The following is a 19,061-nucleotide window of genomic DNA, read 5'->3' as shown; positions in this document are numbered from 1 at the left end:
GAGAGGGGCTTTGTCTGGCTAAAGGGAAGAAAAGGAGCTGTGGCTCCTTTAAAGATTTTACCCATTCCTTTGGGTCAAGAGGAGAAGGCAAAGGGGCACCACCTGGGCTAGGGCAGACCAGAAGGGGCTCAGGTGGGCCAATGGCCCATGCACACCTGGGGGAAGGAGGGTTTCTATATACTGTTCCCTCCAGATTGAGCCTTCTTTCGCCCTAAACAGCAGTTCCCACCCTCCCATTCACAGTATCAGAATAGGACCAGGATTTTTGGTCTCTGGTGGGCATTGTGATTTTTGCCTTTTTAGGGACTAGGAAGGAATTTTTCTGTCACCCTCTGATTGGCTGAGGTGGGTGGTATTTTTCAACTTTCCCACAGCAGCTCAGGGACCTCTGATCAGGAGATTGGGTTCAAGTTGCTGCACCTGAGCAGGTGGCAGGTTTCCAGTGCAGGTGATAATTCCATTGGGGTTCCAGTTCCCTGGCAAACTGGAGTTGGAAGGGGACTTATGGGAAAGCATCTCCTATCAAAGCCAGGGTTTGGGGCTCCTAATATCTGCGGTACTCAAGGAGATAGTCCCCTCTCCCCAGCCCATTGACCCGCATACAAAGGGAAGGCAGTGGGCTCCCAGTAATGGGCAGAGAATGGGTTGGAAATAGGTGGAAACAATTAAGGAAATAATGATAACCTGCACTGTACAATGTATCCCAGGGTATTCCCCAATGAGTTAATAAAGCTGTGATCTAATTAAACCACATCCTCTTGTATCTTGTCTTTTTTTCTGTGTGGGCGGGAAAATGGGGTGTAGGTGTTTAAAAGATCTGTGCGTGTATTGTCTTAATAAAACTAATTTTTAGATCCATTGTTAATGGAAAACTGACTTCTGCATTGTTTGTTTTGCTTCTAAAAACTGCCTTATGCTATTTTAAAAAAACAGAAATAAGGCTGTGGATCGCTGGCTAGGGAAAAGCCTCAATGAAAGAGGGAACCTCACAGGTTTAGACCTTCTTTCCTTGTTGCTATTTGCAGGGCTGTTTCCTTCAATATTTCTTTATGTGTCCCCCAATTCCAAAATGGGTTTTTTAAAAATGTGTAGTTCATGTTTTAGTTCAGTGCAGTAACTACAAATTATGGGTCAGATCCAAAGCCCACTGAACCAATGGGAGCCTTTCGACTGACTTCAATAGCTTTTGAATCAAGCCCTATGTGCAGAGTAGTCATTTTAAGGATTCTGAACTTCTCCAATCATCAACCAGGAGTAGCATCTTACTCCGCTTTGCTTAGAGATGAGCTGGAAAAAAATAGGCATAATTATTTTAATTTTAGAAATTCAAGCCTTGTCCACTCTTTACTCCCTGGGCAACTGGAAAGGTGGAAGTCTTCCAATTGACTTCAGTGGACTTTGGATTGGGTCTTTACATTATAAAAGGTAGAGTTTCACCTTCCATACACAATCTGATCTAATTCTTCCTAAGTATTTTTCCCTGAAGTGCATTTTCTCATCATCATTTTCTCTATTCTGTATAACAAACTTTCAGTATTACATCATCTGTCATCTTTCCCCCATCCCTTCTGTATTGTTTATTTACTTCAGTAGAATGTTCTGCTAATTAAATAGCTATACATAGCTAATTCCACTTATGCTTGTTAACAATCTCCATATTGTCCACACCATAAATAAGACTATACCTGTCAGGGACTGGCTATTTCTATTTATCTTTCTGCGCTGAATTCAGTCTTTCCATCTTTCAACTTGTTGAGATAAATTATTGATCAGACCATTCTTCTCCTACCCTGATACTCCACCTCCTTTTTAACAAGCAGTGTATTATGTGCTACTGAACAGCTGAATTCTTGTGTTCATTTTTCACTCTTATGATTCAGTTTGGATCCACACTAACTTGTGAATTTTATATCCATAGTAAAGACCTTTCCAGCATTTTGTTGATGCTTAAGGGTCTCCTGTTTTTATCTCTGTTGAGCATCCTGCTTTAGTTGATGGAAAACTAAACGTTCATTAGCCAACACTGTTCTCTCCACCCTTTTAGCCACCCTACGCTTATGCTTTCTACACCAGATAAAAGTGAGAGTCAAAATAGTATGTCCAAACTGCTACTCCCCCTGCCTTTGAACACACAAATAAAAAAAGATTTTGAAGCCAAAGAAATATGCTGGGTGTCTTACATTTTTCTGTGAGTAAGCTAGAACCTCTTGTCTACTTAGATCAATTGTGTTAACGTTTCCATTACTGATAAATTCATAACAATTTTAATGTCTGTACCACCTTTAATCAGATAATCTCAGAGTGTTTTACAAACATTAACGAATTAAGCCTCATGACACTCCTGTGAGGCATGTGTATATATAAATTATTATTATATAGTGAAAGTAAGGCATAGGGAGATTTTAAATGATTCTTCAGCCTAATTTTTTGAGGCAGCTTAACTTTTTCTATGATGGTAGCTTTAAAGGTTTAACAACCAATTCTTCACACGCTACCACTGAAACCACATACAGCAAATTAGAGAGTTGGTTGCATCTTAGTTATGGGCTGCTAATGTATTATAAACTGCATACATATCTTTAACTAGCTCTTTCATCATAAAGTGACTCTCTGCCTTTAACTTTGTGAGAGATCTTCTCTTTGATGTTTATTCCTTATTTTGCATAAATTGTTTTTCAGTTCTTACTATCTGCCATTTAATGCTCTGTCATTGTCTGTCAGTTGTGCTATTTTTATCATTAATTCAGTGATGTCTTTTTTATTTCCCAATTACTTGGGCCTTTAACTGTTTGCAGGAGGGGTTGCCATCAACCCTCAAAGGCAAAGTGTGAAGAGCATATTGCAAACCCTTTTTTACATTTATGAACCCAACACACACTTTGAAAATTTGCATATATATTATGAGTTGGTTCCATTAATTCATTTAATAAACTTAGTTTTGGCTCCAAGTAGTATGTTCCTGGAACTCTGCAAAAGGAAACATTTAAACAGAAGAGAGATCAGCAGTTACAGAGAATTCAGCCATCACTATTAAAATATCAGCATCTTTCACAGCAATACTTCCTTTTCTAAACATAAGGAATACTGACTTTTAATAGCAACCTTTGTATCTACTTTTATCTATAGTTAAACCTGTAAGCAAAAGTTTAAAAATAGTTACCTATTTTTAATATAATCTCTCTATTAAGTCAAAGTAGATGACAACTATTGTATTTGTTTTAAATCTCTATTGCAGAGTTACTTGTATATAGCATAAATAGAGCAGGACACTCTAATCTCCTAGATTGACCCAGAAGCGGTTCATAGAAAGCCTTGTGCCCTCCTCATGATTTTCTGTTAAACAGAGTAAATGTTTTAAGGCCACCAAGATAATGCTACTATTTTTACTAAATGGCTACACCACCTACCTGCATTGGGGAGCCTATTTTTCAACACAATTTTCTAAGTATGTTCTTTCTTTATTATACATAACTGTTTATAAATGTCTGTGGAGTTTAATGACAGGTTTCAGAGTAGCAGGCATGTTAGTCTGTATTCGCAAAAAGAAAAGGAGTACTTGTGGCCCCTTAGAGACTAACAGATTTATTTGAGCATAAGCTTTCGTGAGCTACCGCTCACTTCATCGGATGCATCCGATAAAATGAGCTGTAGCTCAAAAAAGCTTATGCTCAAATACATTTGTTAGTCTCTAAGGTGCCACAAGTACTCCTTTTCTTTTTGTGGAGTTTAAATTTCTGTTGGAAACTTTTTTACCTACTAGCTAGGTCTGACAACAGGTGAAACTTATGCTTGTTTCTGCAGTATCTTACCATGCCCTTAAACTCCCTCCCATGCTTGAGAGTGAGGTGAAAGGAGGGGTGAAACAGCAATGTATTACCTATGCTTTCTAAACATTGCAGATATTGAAGAAGACTGTACCAAGAGGAGATGGTAGGTTTTGAAATGTCCTTGGTTCATTTCATGACAGCTCCCAGACACATCCCTAAACGTACAGGAGACTGTTCCAGATATTCAGAGACTGATTCAGAGAGATGCTAAAAGCCCCCTACAAGGTGTTGCATTCCTTAACACCCATCAACTTCAGTGTGACTTAAGGGCACTCTTGAGCATTTTGCAGCATCTGACCCTTTTGCAGTGGGAAGGGCCTTTATTAAAGACTTCCAAATAAGACTTCTTAGTATGGGGAAGTCTTTGAGAGTTGCAAAAGTTGCTCAGCTCTAAGATTCTACAGTGCTGTGAAGACCTACACACCATTCAGAGGATGCTTCCTTATTGCGGAGCCTTCAAATATGTTCACCCTCTGCAGGGTGAAACCCTTAAAGATTTCCACATATGGTAGCTGAGTGCTCTTCAGCAATGTGTTATTCTTGGTAATTCCTTCCTTCTATGGTTTTAGTTATAACTATATATGACAAAACTCTATTGAGCTGTTTAATCGTGCGCTCTGCAAATTTCACAGGCAGAGCGCCAGCCACTTAATTGCACCAATTATTATTCACGCATTAGCGCCTATTAGTCTGCACCTTTTTTTGAGGGGTTCAATCAGCATTCAGATCTTGTTTGCTTGGCAGAATGTCATAGTGGCTTTCAAAATCTGGCAAAAAGCCTAAAAAGAGCCCACTTTTGCCACTGGGACAGCTAATCCAGACATCATTATCGATCAAACTGCCTGCCTGCCAAAATGGTTGAAACTGTGTTATGGGGAAAAACAGGAATCTGAAGCTCCAGTATTTCCCCATGCTAAACCTGCCAAATGATGGAGATGGAAATATGAAATCCATATTTATATGGATGATATGAGTCTATATTTACAAGTATACTCTTGGGATTTGAGAGAGAATAACGTATATTTAATGATGCAACATTTAAAAAAAATATAAAATACCATGGTCAGGAAATTCAGAAGAAACTTCCTGTATAGGCTTAAGTCCAAGCTTTGATCCTGGTAACAGTGAATCAAAACATCAAGGTTAGACTACTCCCTTACTGGTCAAGAATTTAGAGGTTCAGTTTAGAGAAGAGGTAACTCGCCAACATAATAAAAGCACAATTACAAAAGCACCTGTAGTCATCAGAGCTTCTAAATAAATCTGAATTCCCATCATCAGGAATTGCAGAGGGAGCATGAGGATCATTTAACTTTCCCTACATTGTGGCTGTTGAGCAGAGTGTGGTATAAGTAACGTAAAGGAATGGATGTTGTATGTGAAACACAGAATGATTTTGACACTCCAAAGGCTAGATTTCTTTTAATGCTGTCCTTTTACAAAGCCATCCCACCTGATTTATTATTAATGTGGATGACACCAGAGTAGATTTGGTACCAGTTGGCAGCTGGCCTATGGCAGAATGTGGCTCAAAGCAAGTTGAGAGAGCAAGGAAGGACAAGTGTCAAGTCTCCATTGTTCTGGCTTGCACTTTGCCTGGTAACTGACTGTGTCTATCCACAGGTCTCAAAGCAGATCAGCCATCATTTCTTTTCTCCACCAACTGTGACAGCTTCTCTACAGGGCACCGCGGAGCTAACTATAACCATGTGGAGCAGTACGTTAACAACTTTTAGTGCCTTACTTTATGAACATAAAATACCATTTTGGACTAGCAGATAAGCAGCACATCTTTCTGATTATAGAGCTTCACAGCGCATATGCTAGGGATAAATGCTCATTGCATAACCTTGACAGAGAAATCAGAATGTCTCTTACTGTTCCTGTTTCCCAGACTGGCTAGCTTCAACCTCTGGATGTACTGAATAGCTAATTATTAAAAGGACTTTTACTGACTGATATTCTGAATTGATCACCCTTCAGTTACATGATGGAAGAAATGAGAATAATATAGAAGTGAATTTACCTAAGGATGGGAAAACGCACTTTGCTTCATTTCTGTCCCACTGGAACATGATGAGTTTGAAAGGTCAATATGAATTGGGTTTGTGGGCCACTTAAATACTCAGGGGAGATGGGGAACTGGTGTAGGGGTGGGGGGGGAGCAGCATAGCAGGGGAGAGGGAAAATATAGTAAAAACAAACAAACAAACACAAAAACTCCCACAAAACCCCCAAAGACAGAGAAATTGTGAAAAAAGGAGCAGAGAAGAGGGGAGAAACACTCTAGTTTAAAAGGTTTCAGAGTAGCAGCCGTGTTAGTCTGTATCCGCAAAAAGAAAAGGAGTACTTGTGGAACTTTAGAGACTAACAAATATATTTGAGCATAAGCTTTTGTGACCTACAGCTCACTTCATCGGATGCATAAATTTGTTAGTCTCTAAGGTGCCACAAGTCCTCCTTTTCTTTTTTCTAGTTTAAAAAGGAGAGGAATACAGAATATACCGCTACATCCCACACTTGTGATAGCTGAGAGTTTTTGGGTGGATTTTCCAACTCTAAAATATAATACAGGCTTCTCTTCTGCTAGAAAAAACACTGAACAAAAGTTAAAATCACCCATGAAAAGTTGTGTAAACCCCAAATAACTTTGCAAATTCAAAAAGTCAGTGAGAGCGATTCACCCATTCCTATACATAATTCTTAGAGCACTAGACAGGAAACACTTTTAAAAGTACCTCCTCTTGTCTCTCCCCATAAAACTAGAGCCTCACATATCTCCAGCCTCCTAGCCCCTTCTGTCTTCCCATTCTCTAGATCCCTATCAAACACCAGTATGCTTTGCACTTACACAGCAGGGCCAGTACCCTCACACATTATCCACCTCGTCTCAGACTCTGGATCCACCTCTACATTTTCTCCTTCAGCCAGCTCTCTTCCACTTCTCCTGCACACAAGGTTTGACTCATGGTTTGTCTCCATAATGGTGATAACCAAATCAAGGAAAAAGGACAGGGACTGGTAATAAAATAGACAGGTCACATCAGAAAGGAAGCCTGGGATAGGAGGAAGGTTTCGGACACAGAAAAGAGGCAGGGTGAGTCAGGACTTACTCCAGACATGAATGCCAACCTTCCTGGTTTCCCAGCACCCAGAAGCCCTTCTCTCCATCATAGAGCATTGTGTTTAGGGACTCCCTCAAATTCTTAGGAAGTTATCAAGTCCTCTGGAGACATGAACCTGAAAATTAACCACTTTTGTCCTCACTGAACATCACTGCATCCAAAAAGGCTGACTCAGGTGAACTGCTGAAGATTTCTGCTTTCAGGGCTTTTCAGAAGCTGACATCAGGGATGCCTGTGATTGTAATCTGTAGTTCTAAATCATCTGAAAAAATGTTACATAATCCGTCTGAGTATTAAAGTGAGGTAATTTATCATGCCCCAGTGGGTACTCACATGAAAATTCAAAGTTTGTTGGAACAGTCCAGTCCATTGTATATTTTTACAACTTGCCCATACACACACTGCACATATGTAATTACTATTAGTACTAGCAGTTAAGTGCTAACAATATGCTCAGTGCTGCATAAGACAAAATAGTTTACAATGTAAATCAGAACACATTGTAGACAGGACAGCAAGGGGAGAATTAAAGATGGGAATAACTGTATACATACTGTCCTTGTGAATCATGCTGAAATCCTACAAAGAGTCTCATGTTATTTTAATAGCGCATAGTCAGAAAGTATCATCAATTGTGGTTCACAAAAGGGCATGTCAATGGCATCTGGGAAATGCCTTTTCTCAGAAAAGGAAGGTTGAAAAAATGTAAGAGAAAAAAAGAAGCTCCTTTTCTATTAGTATGTTCCTGTAGTCACAGGCTTCTTATTTGCAAAATTTTCTCTTTAGGTCCCTTTTGCTCAGTAGCTACCAACTATGCGGTCTTACAGGGTACAATGTTCAAGTGAGTTAGGAGCTTAAGTTCCATTGACTTTCAATGAGACTGAGTCTTTCAAATGACATTTGAGAATGAAATTTAGGCTCCTAAATCACATAGTGCTTTTGAAAATTTTAGCTCACCAAAAGTTAATCTTAATCACCTAAGTCACTTCTGAAAATGGAATGTACTTTTTTTTTTAAAGATTCTACCCACAGTGTATGTGGCATTTTTGTAACATGGCTAATCATCGTCCTGGATGAAGGTCACACTAGTACATTTATTTAATTTACTATAGGTCTACAAATCACTATTTTCAGGAGGATTAACAATAGCTATGTTAATTATTGTTAGCTTATAAAAACTATTAAGAATGCTTCTAACTGTGCCTATCAGTGGTGTCCTTGTCTTTCCCCATTCCTTCCTGTTGATCGTTACACCCATTTGCTGCACTTTGTCTTAAATTAGATAGCCCATGTCCCAACAACTGTACTGTGTGTTTGCACGGTATCTAAGACAACAGGGCCCTGATCCTGAAAAGGGAGCCTTCTGTAATAATAATCCTGCAGAAGAACAGCAAAGGCTTTATTCACTAAATCACCCAGCTCCCCTTGCATGTTATTTCCAATTTCTTATGTGTTTTTTGATTGGCCAGGGTGGGAGAAGGAAAGAATAAACAAACAGACGATGACCTTTATGAGTAAAACATCTAAGCATAAAAAGATTAATCAACCCCCGTCAGCCAGTCATTAAATCAAATAAGAGCTTTTCTTGTACTTTTAAAGCTCAGATTTACAGTCAGGCAAATTGTGTAAAAAGGCTGGTAATACAGTGACGCCCAAAGCCACTGGGCTTTAGAAAGCTGACAGTTGCTGTAAAATAGTCATTAAACAACCTCTAGAAGAGACTCATCAGCAGATGCCCCCAGGTGAAGGAGAGAGAAAGCAGAGAGAATAAAGGAGAATCTAACATCTTAGCATGACTGAATTAAACAGAGCATATTATGCTGATTTTCAGAGTCAGCCCAGTAATTTAATTTTCATAGAAGTTCCTTTGATTGTAGCAACCATTTTATGAAACATTTATAAAACTTTTTTTTTTTTTTTTACGTAGCACAGATCTCTTTTCCATTTCATTAAGGAAAAAAAATTGGCATGTACAAATTTGCTGACCATTAACTCTGTAAATGACAAAAACAAATGAAAGATTATTTTTAATGCAGTGATGTTGTGGATAGACTGTAGTCACTCGGCACAATAATCTCAGCACAAAGTGCCACTATAATATAAACAACTAACAAGAGTATAAATACAATATGCTAAATGGAATAGAATGCAATATAAATAACAAACCATAGGTCATTTAACTTTACTTTCATTGGTTTCTCCATCTATAAAATTAGAATAATACTTACCCCTTTCTAAAACACTTTGAGGCCAACACATGGAAGGTGCTATAATTGCAAAGTACCATAAATCTACAGTATATTCATTTCTGCCAGGTCAGTGTTACACTGATAGCAGCCTAATGGACATATAAATTACATTATATGTTGTGATTATTTTTTGCTGTCTCTCTTTTCATTTATTATATCCTAATAATCTGAAAAGCCATGTCAGTTACATTTAGAAAATGTTTATTAAACCTGAATAAATAGCCAGCAATTCTCTTATTTTTATTATAGCATATTAAACAGTGCAATTACATCTTTTGAGTATGTGTATAGTTTTAGATTATTTAACGTCTATTCCAAGTGTAAACCTTACAATTAATATGCAGTAAAGTGCCTACCAATTACAAATTAAAATGCTGTGTACGAGTACCTTTCCACAGAAAATTCCAGGAGCGTTTACATAAAGTTTCTTCATCTAACAAACACAAGCACTTCCTCTAATTACATCAAACACATTAACCCTTTATCTCCTGTTTTAATTAGTGGATTTAAGTAGTAAACAAAATTGATTTTCCCATAAGTAAATTAAAAAATTCACGCTATAGTCTAGAAAGCTGTTACTTGGAGCTACAAATGTTGTACATCACAGCAAGGTAAATGTTGTAAAAGGCAGCGTATCACAGATTTCACTGTACAGATGAAAGGCAAAGCACAGCACTATCTTTACAGACAGAGTTTTAGAAACAGAAATTTGTAGTAATTTCTGTCCTATATTTCCCACAAGAAATGTGTTTTTGCAGAATAATTCATTTTTATATCAAAGATGATTCTGTATGCCACTAAGACAACACATTTTTTCAGAGACTCTACACAGATGGGCTGATAGGCTGCCACATAACTAAGAAACTGAAATTTATCAAACAAAACTTCCAAACAACCCCAAAACAATGCTCACAAATTCCTGGTGCAGTTCAGTTCGGCACAATGTTCAAACAAGGCAGAATATTTTGCCCTATGTCAGGTGGGGATTTAATTAGAGAACCAAGTGGGGGAGGGGATACCACAATAGTTTATTTTACCATTTCCTAACCATTCCTTTCAGAGCTTAGCAGATCAAAAGAAGCACAAATACCAGGAAGTTAAGTTACGTAGCACATTGGGCTCTACTTTTTCAAAAGTTTAACCTCTGTTGCAAGTCAGATTTAAAAAAAAAAAAAAAGCTGCTGGCCCCAGTATTTCCTGCATTGTTATTTTTGATCGAAAACTTTGTGGATGTGTATGATATTGCTGAGAGCCTATTGGCAGCTGAGCACCTCTTGCTGTAGTCTCCATCATTATTTGCCTGTCTTGTCTATTAACGAGCACTATCATCCCATCGTAGGATGACAGCTGCAACACGTACTCAGGCGCAATAAACAGCTAAATGAGGCGCACAGCAATTTCACTTGTCACCAGAGCCCTCGGCACGACTGGCTGCACAGCTTGATGCATAAATTCATGAGGCTGTTGCATATGATGGAGTATGCCTGGCTGAAAGAGGTGATGGATAGCAGGGCAGCTAAAAATGGCCATCACCTTGACTCTGTCAGGACATTTTTTAAACCTGCCCTACTAGCGCTCTTGCATTCTTTCTTGGCCACTATCCCTGAGCTAGAGGCTTTCTCAGGTACTGATTTGAGACTTTCCTTTAATAAAGGTTTTTGAGCCTAGAGTCAAGTTTCTTCTGTTTGTTGCTAGGTCATATAAATGTAGTACATAATAATTTCATTTATGCTCTAAAATAATCATATAATTGAACACAGAGAAGTAATAAAGTTAAACGCTAACAATAGAAAGTCTCAATTTTCTGAAAGAAGTCTAAAATATGCTGGTTTAAAAAATTATATATAGACACGGATTAAAAGAATATATTTCATGATATATATGAATACATAAATAAAGCTACTTTTGAAAAAATCTGTAGGCAGATTCAGTCATTACACTGTGGAAACTGAAATCCCAATACAAAAATGTATACAGTTCAAAATAACATTCCAGTGCACGCTGCTGGATCTAGGTTAATAATGCATTTTCTAATTAACCAATAGAATTGAATAAAGTAACAGTCCATGAATTAACTTGTGTCTAAAAAAAGCTATTTGGGGGGTGATTGGGTGTATGAAAGACAGAAAAAACCCATTGAACCAACTTACTGGGCTTTCCAGAATTAAAACCAGAACTCCAGTTGCCAAAGGTGCAGTATTTGATGTCCCAGTGAAATGTGTTACGTCCCCTCCATCTATGTTACTGTAAGTCACCTAAGGAAGACAAATATAAAGGCAACAAAATCAATGAGGCAGTATCCTGAAAAGCTTTATGCATTAATCTCTATCACACAGCGAAATATACACCACTACAAGGGAAGGAAGTCACTTGTTCTCCAATAAAAAAGAAAACCCTTGGTAATAAACAATTAATAAAGTTGTCATGATTAGTTATGCAACTATGAATCAGTGTTCACAATAAAGATGACCTTTTTCATAGTTTTACATATCTATGATTCAATCACATTTAAAAAAATCACCAGTATGTTTAAATCTTTACAACTATTCTGATCATTTTCTCAATGCTTTTATACAACATTGAATTTAAAAAGGGGGGGAATTTATTCTAGACTGTACAAGGAATGATCTGGGACCAAATTCTCTGCCCCATCCCCCTTTTATTATTCACAACCATTCCCATTCAGTCTCAGCCTCAGTTTTGAGTACTTCAAATTCCCTTTACTGAAATTTGTATATTTTGCTTTTCTACTCTGATAATTTTCTTTCTTCGGCATCTCCTATATCAGTCCAGCCACTTAGGGCTTGTCTACACTGGCATGCTAAATCGGCTTTGCTGTGATCAATACAGCATCATTGATTTAGCAGGTCTGGTTAAGATGAGATAAGTCAATGGCAGTGCGCTCTCCCCTCGACTTCTGTACTCCATCTACCCAAAAGGCAGAACCTAAATTGGCAGGAGAGCATCTCCTGCTGATGTTGTTCAGAGTAGACACCGCATTAGGTCAGTGTAAACTACGTCACTCAAGGGGCTGATTTTTTCACGCTCTGAGTGATGTAACTTGCATCAGCTTAAGCGGCAATGAAGAACAAGCCTCAGATATAGTTTCCTCCCTACCAGCAGATGGAGACAGTACACTGCAACTTTATTGATAATGTCATCCCTAGTTAAAAATACAAACAAAAAAAAAGGGGGGGGAGGCACTAACTTCAACAGCAGACAAATCAATGGCTTCACAAACTCAGTTTGATACTTGTAGTCCTAATCTATGTACAAGACAACAGTAGTGCAAAAAAAAAAGAGAAAAGAAAAGAGAAGAGAACCTGGACTGTCCTTGAAAAAAGAAAATTATCCCATTGTCTTTGATTCTCTGCCATTCCAAAAGCATTATTTTAGCATAGTTACAAACTGCAGACTGCTCTCCTTCTAAGCACTGATTCCACTGAAGCTTGACCATCAAGGTCAACATTTTCAAACTTGGGTGCCTAAAGTTAGTTGCCTGAATTTTAGACGTGCTGAACTCCCATGGAAGTTAATGGCATCTCTGAAAATTTAGATGCCTAAATATGGATTTAGGTGACTGATTTTAGATATGACATAGTACCATCTTGTGGGCCTTGCAAAAACCGATTCGTAAAAGGGGTAGGAGGAAGTAGTCTACAGAAGAAGGAGGCATACCAAGTTTCAGGATTCTCTGAGTAAGATACAGAATACAGACTCATGAAGTGTAATAATTAAATAAAACCATTTCATTGAAATCTGAGACTCCCTGCTTCCCCCAAGAACACAACGTTAGTCACTGAAGCTGGAAAATGTTGGCCTAACTCTCTAGAGTGTTTGGAAAAAGCATGAAGCAAAACCCAAGTGGTTGCTTTCCAGATTGTCAGGAAAGAAGGATCTGCAACTATGTAGTATTGGAGTCCTAAGGAAACCAGAGCTGTTTCTACTTGTCATGTGTTTATATCAGCTGGCGGGGAAGTGGATTCTCAAACAAGTGATCCTGGTCTGCTAGCAAGCCCCTTATGTATATGAGAAATGACATCAACTGCTGACAGTGAAAGCCTACTGAATGTTCTACCACAGTGGTTCCCCAACTGTGTACTACAACCCCAAATGGGGTTGTGCCATTGGCAGATGGAGTCATGGAGATCCCTAGTGTGCATAGGACACTATTTTGCACTGCACAGAGTGACTTCAGGTGTATGGTGTATGCAAGGTCATGATGCATGGAGGATGCCATTTTTGCTGTACAAAATGGAATCCTCCATATAGCATGATATCTCAGGTACCATATGTATAAAATCAAAATGGCATACTCTATCTGGCATGACCTCACACATATGGCACATGTGAGGTCACACTGTGTGGAAGACACCATTTTGCTCTACAAAATGGCATCCTCCATGAGGCATGGTGTCACACATATGATACATGTGAGGTCATGCTGTGCAGAGGACACCATTTTGTTCTTCAAAATGACATCCATCATGCCGTCTGGGATACCAAGAGGAAATAATTAATTGGAATAGGGTTGTGCTGGCAAAAAGTTTGGGAACCCTGCCCGAGCCACTGGCCTAGCCCACAAGATTGGCGTAAGTTGTGTTTAACGTAGGAAACTTCCAAATCAGGCATGGATTGGGAATTACACTTCTCATCTCTGAAAATAAAATAAATCCTCAAAGTTGTTTGTGAGGGTTTCTGGCCCATGTGGATAGGTGCTGGGTATATGAGGTTTTCTGGAGTCTGGACTATTCGCCTAAGTCTCCGTGGGAATCTGGGGCAGAGTTAATGTCTTTTGGAAAATCTCAACTACAAATTGTCTCACTTCCTGGATGTTTATTTACATCTTTAACTATCTTAACTATGTTTTTTTCCTCGGAATGTAATATTAAAGCTATCATGCATGTCCCATTTACTATATCATGTTTCAGTGCCTGAGCAAAGAGAGTCTGTCTTATAAAGGTATAGTAGTATGAATAGCTAAATGCAAATTCATGTAACTCAAGAACTTCCCAAATGCTATCAAAACTTATCTAGAAAAGGACTGATTTCTCATACTGTGTGTGTATAAAGCTTTTTACAAAGCATCCTTATGCTTTGTCCTAAACACAATCACTCTTCCCACTGAGAGATCTGAAGATCAAGCCTAAGGGCCAAATTCTTCTTTTAGTTACATGTTCACCTGTGTAGCTGACAGCACAATTTCCCTTAGGACTTTAAACTTGATCTGATAGTCTATGGACAGCCAGTGCACTGATCTGAGCACCAGAGTGATGTGCTGCTGTCAACCTGTGAATCAGAGGAACTGCTGCACTCATACTGAGTGAGGAAAAAGATTCATGTAAATTGCTATTGAAACCATCTCTCACCTCTTTCTAGTAGGGATGGGCAAATCTGAATCTCGTGGGTTGAAATTCAACACAAACTTAAATAATGTTTAGATGCCAAAGAGACCGATGCCTTAGAGATACTTAAGACAAGCTGATGATTTATCAAGTTTGCCTTCCACTTAGGACAGACTGAGGAGCAGAGATGGGAAGAGAGACATTGGAATGAAAAAAACCAAAGTATATACCAACCCCATTTACAGAGTACCCACTTGAGCCAGCTCCACTTTTGCGTGCTTCTTGTATGGCTAATATAGCACATGCTTTTCTCTTGCTAGAAAAATATACTCCAGTTTTTAAATGAAATCAACCTTACTAGGGAAAAAAATACGAATTAAAATCACAGGACAAAATGTTTCAACAACTCAAATTAATATTGCAATTAGAAAACATTTTGACAGGATCCAATGCCTAATTCCACATAGATTGGACATTTTGTAAAACTTAGTACACTGGGAAGTTATTTCTGCAAATTTCTTGTTGTTGTTTGAATTGATAAGGGAGAACATGGGCCACCAAACTATGCTAAGCAGGCTGAGAATGTGGGAAACTGTTTTAAGACTACGGAACTGATTTTGGAGCTGCAAACCATGAACTGGCTCAAATTGAGCCTACATTTGAGTTTCACTTTTGGGAATCTCAGGGAGGAAGTCTGCACAGTAAGGAAACTGCAGACTTTCTTCCTTCAAACAGCCAACTCCTCCTTCACTGAGCCTTCTTCCCTTGCTCTGTTGCAAAACCCACCTTTCCCTTCTTAGTTCCAAGCTCCTCTCCTTTTTACTGTTGCCTAGCTACTAGATTAGCCTATAGAGCCAGCAGTCACAGGAGAGGGAGTGCTTCTCTTTGATACTACCCTGCTGGTACTGGTGGGAATGTTAGGCACTTCCAGCCAGTTCAGAAGGCCCTGGGGATTTGGAGCTGGTAGGGGCCATATCTAATGCTTCCCCAGGAAAGAAGAGGTGCTAGCCAGCATCCCTCAAAAGCCCTAGTGGGAGGAAGATACTCTGTGCCCAGCAATAGATGTAAGAAGACCCCAACCCCTACCTGATGAACCCCAAAGTAATTGAGGGAAAGAGGTCCTAGGATTTAGTGTAGTGGGAGACATTTCCCCAGTGGTTTTGATTCATCTTACTAGGAATTCCAAAGCAAAGCTATGCAGAAGATCTATGGTCATCACCTAGCAAATGGACATCACCTTGCAAATACCATGGTGAATCCAGCATATTTCACACAGCCCTAGTTAACAGGGGAAATGTGCCAATGGGCCATATGCATTTCAGATGATGGAAAAATATTTGAACTGCAGCTCATGTAGAAGTGTTCATTAAACTGGGACAATATATGCTTTTATGGGAAATTAGTTTCCAATCCCAAGTAACATGCAGAATGGACAGACAGCAGGCTGTACACATCCTCGTTTTCGTTAGAAGACTCCTCAGTCTACTCTGAGGAGAACAGTCTACTCTCTTCCTAATGCAGAAAAAAATCCCCTACGGTCTTTCACAGGCTCCTTCTTTTTCCTTGTTCATTTTCACGCATGTTGATGGGGGGGACGGTGACGGTGACACTGCACCCCATATTCTTCATAGTTATATTATTATGATATGATTATGGCATAATTATGATGCATTTTGTACAAGATAAGTCACGTGAGGTGTCATTGGAAAAGTTATGATTTGCTGAATATGATTATCCTAATTATATGCATGTATCATTTTTGTATCTGAAGTTATGAATATTGACTATGTATCTGTATTTCAAATGAAGTTACACCTGGGTAACACCCACTGGACCAGATGCTTTCAATCTAGATAGCTGGCAGGGAATGCCCTATTCATGATAATGGGTCATTAGGGAAAACAATAGGCCTTAGGAGAAGCTCATCTCACCTGGTGAGCCTTCCTGGGAATGCTCCAGATTGCCTGTTGGCTGCTATGACTCTACAAGGACAGGTAACCAAGCCACAGGACTCTGGACTCCATCTTGGGATGTCAGTATTTTTCCACAAACTGGTCTGGGAACTGGTTTTGGAACAAAGGGTTCCCACCATATACTAAAGTTATATAAGGCACGGAGTGACATCACCGAGACATTCTTCACTCCCCACGCAAGAAGACTCCTGGAAACACCTGAGGAACATAGACTGAACTGGGACAAGTGCCGGACCCAGGCTAAAGGGATTTCTAGCCTGTGTATGAAATACCTGGGGATTCCAAGCCGCAAGGCAAGCTTGTGCCTTAAAAACAACAAGGAGTCCGGTGACACCTTAAAGACTAAACAGATTTATTTAGGAATAAGCTTTCATGAGTAAAAAACCCACTTCTTCAGATGCATGGAAGAAGTGGGTTTTTTTACCCACAAAAGCTTATGTTCAAATAAATCTGTTAGTCTTTAAGGTGCCACCAGATTCTTTGTTGTTTTTGTGGATAGAGACTAACACGGCTACCCCTCTGATACCTTGTGCCTTAAGAATCTACAACTCTGTCTGTACCATCAGTTAGGGTGAGAATCTACTAATTCATATCTAATCTATCTAGTATATTAAGCTTAGGTTGCATTTTTGTTTATTTACTAGGTAATCTGCTTTGATCGGTTTGCTATAATTACTTAAAATCTCTTTTGTAGTTAATAAACTTATTTTATGTTTTAATCCAAACCAGCGAGCTTTGACTGGAGTGCTTGGGGAAAGTCTCTTCTTAGTTACCACAAGTGTGCCTTGTTCTCTTCACATTGAGGCAGAGGTGGACAAGATATTAAACCCATATATGGGCCAGATTTGACTAGGGTAGGACGGTACTGCTCTCGGGTCCTAGGCTGGGAAGCTGGTAGTTAGAGAGCCTGCGTGTATCCCTACCTGTATGAATGCTGGAGAAAATGCAGGCTGGAAGGCTTTGCAGCTTGTCACAGCAGCACAGTGTGAGAGAGAGCCTAGGCTGGTGAGTCAGAAGGCTCAGTGGTACCCCAGTTCCAGGTGGCACCTCGGGGAAACCCATCACAGGGACTTTGTTTAATTCTTATTGAGTAAGGAGGGAAAGCAACATGAGGAACTTTTTAGACTTTTCTTTATTGTCCCAGGTTCATTCTTAATTTACAAGTTAAACTATTCCCTTTGCAAAGTAAATTAATTATAGGAGCATCTGGGAGGGATATTTCCTGGATATTAAAAAATAAATAAAAAGTAAAAAGCGTACGTTCTGGAGATAAGTTAAAAAGAAAATGGCAGAAGGGGTTTTAGGTGGGGAATATGAGGGTGTACCACAGAACTCAGAATCACTCCCCATTTACTCTTTTCCCAATCCACTTACTCTTAACCCAAGCATGGTTGCTCCCAGTTTCCCAATTACTCCAAAAGCCCAATCTAGTAGTAGTATTAAATATATGACAGTAAATACAGGAACATTACTCAACTGTAACCAGCCCGAGAGAGTGAGTCCAGCATCCAGTAGAATTAGCCAGCCCCATCTTTGACCTCTGACTATTAAGCATGAGCATATTTGTCCTTAGGTTTCTAAAGTGAGGAACTGCAATTCAGCACTTACTTTTCTCCTGCAATGACAAGTATGGGTAGAAAGCCCAATGTTCCCATTTTGGACTCTGTGGTGGTTCAGTCTGAACCCTGGTCTCTGCTAGACAGCTGCCCACCCCCCATTGCTTCTGTATTGTTTGTTTCAGGGAGGTGGAGCATTGATCTGAGGCCTAATTGGGGAAGAAGATGGTGGGGATTAGTTCTGGTCAGAAGACCTGCTCTAGCTTTTCCTTTTTCCACCATACCTTTCACCAGCCTCAACAAGCCCCTGGAAAATGGTCAGTCATGAAGAGTAAAATCACCTCAGGACTGGCCAGCTTCCCTCCATACCAGATCTCTGACATGTGTCCATAGGAGTCCAGAGCTTGTTTATATTCCTTGTTTATATTCAACAGCCATGATACAACCCAGAAGGCTGGAAGCATTTTTCCCCACTGTGATAGATAGGAACAAAGCCTTCTGGAGCAAGCAGTGGATAGAAAGTAAATAGGTTCTTGAGCTCTGGGAACACTAGTAGTGCTGCAGGCAGGGAAGCAGAGAACATATAATAAATATAGTTAAAGAGTAGGGAAAATATATTTATTTTTACTCCTTTAAGTTTTGTAACATCCAAAGACGTGGTCAGGGCAATCTTAAGTCCAGAAGGGCAGAAAACATCCTCTATGCAGGCAACACACTTGGCTGACAGGACAGGAGAACTGATATGGGATTCTGAGTGATCTTGTACACCAGTGAAGACTTACATAAGAGTTCAAGCCCCAAACCAGTAAGAGCCAGCAAAAAAATTCACTGCCATCACCACGACTATACAGACTAATATTTAAGATATTTTTTACTTTGCTTTCAACAAATAATATGTAATCTCTGTTATCAGTCCCCACAGAATGACACATATGTAGTACAAACATATCAGTACAGTTTGGACCATAGCGAGGAACATTCTACAA

The sequence above is a fragment of the Lepidochelys kempii genome, chromosome 3 (genome assembly GCF_965140285.1).
Source record: "Lepidochelys kempii isolate rLepKem1 chromosome 3, rLepKem1.hap1, whole genome shotgun sequence".
Taxonomy (NCBI): Eukaryota; Metazoa; Chordata; order Testudines; family Cheloniidae; genus Lepidochelys; species Lepidochelys kempii.
This window is presented reverse-complemented; position numbering follows the sequence as displayed.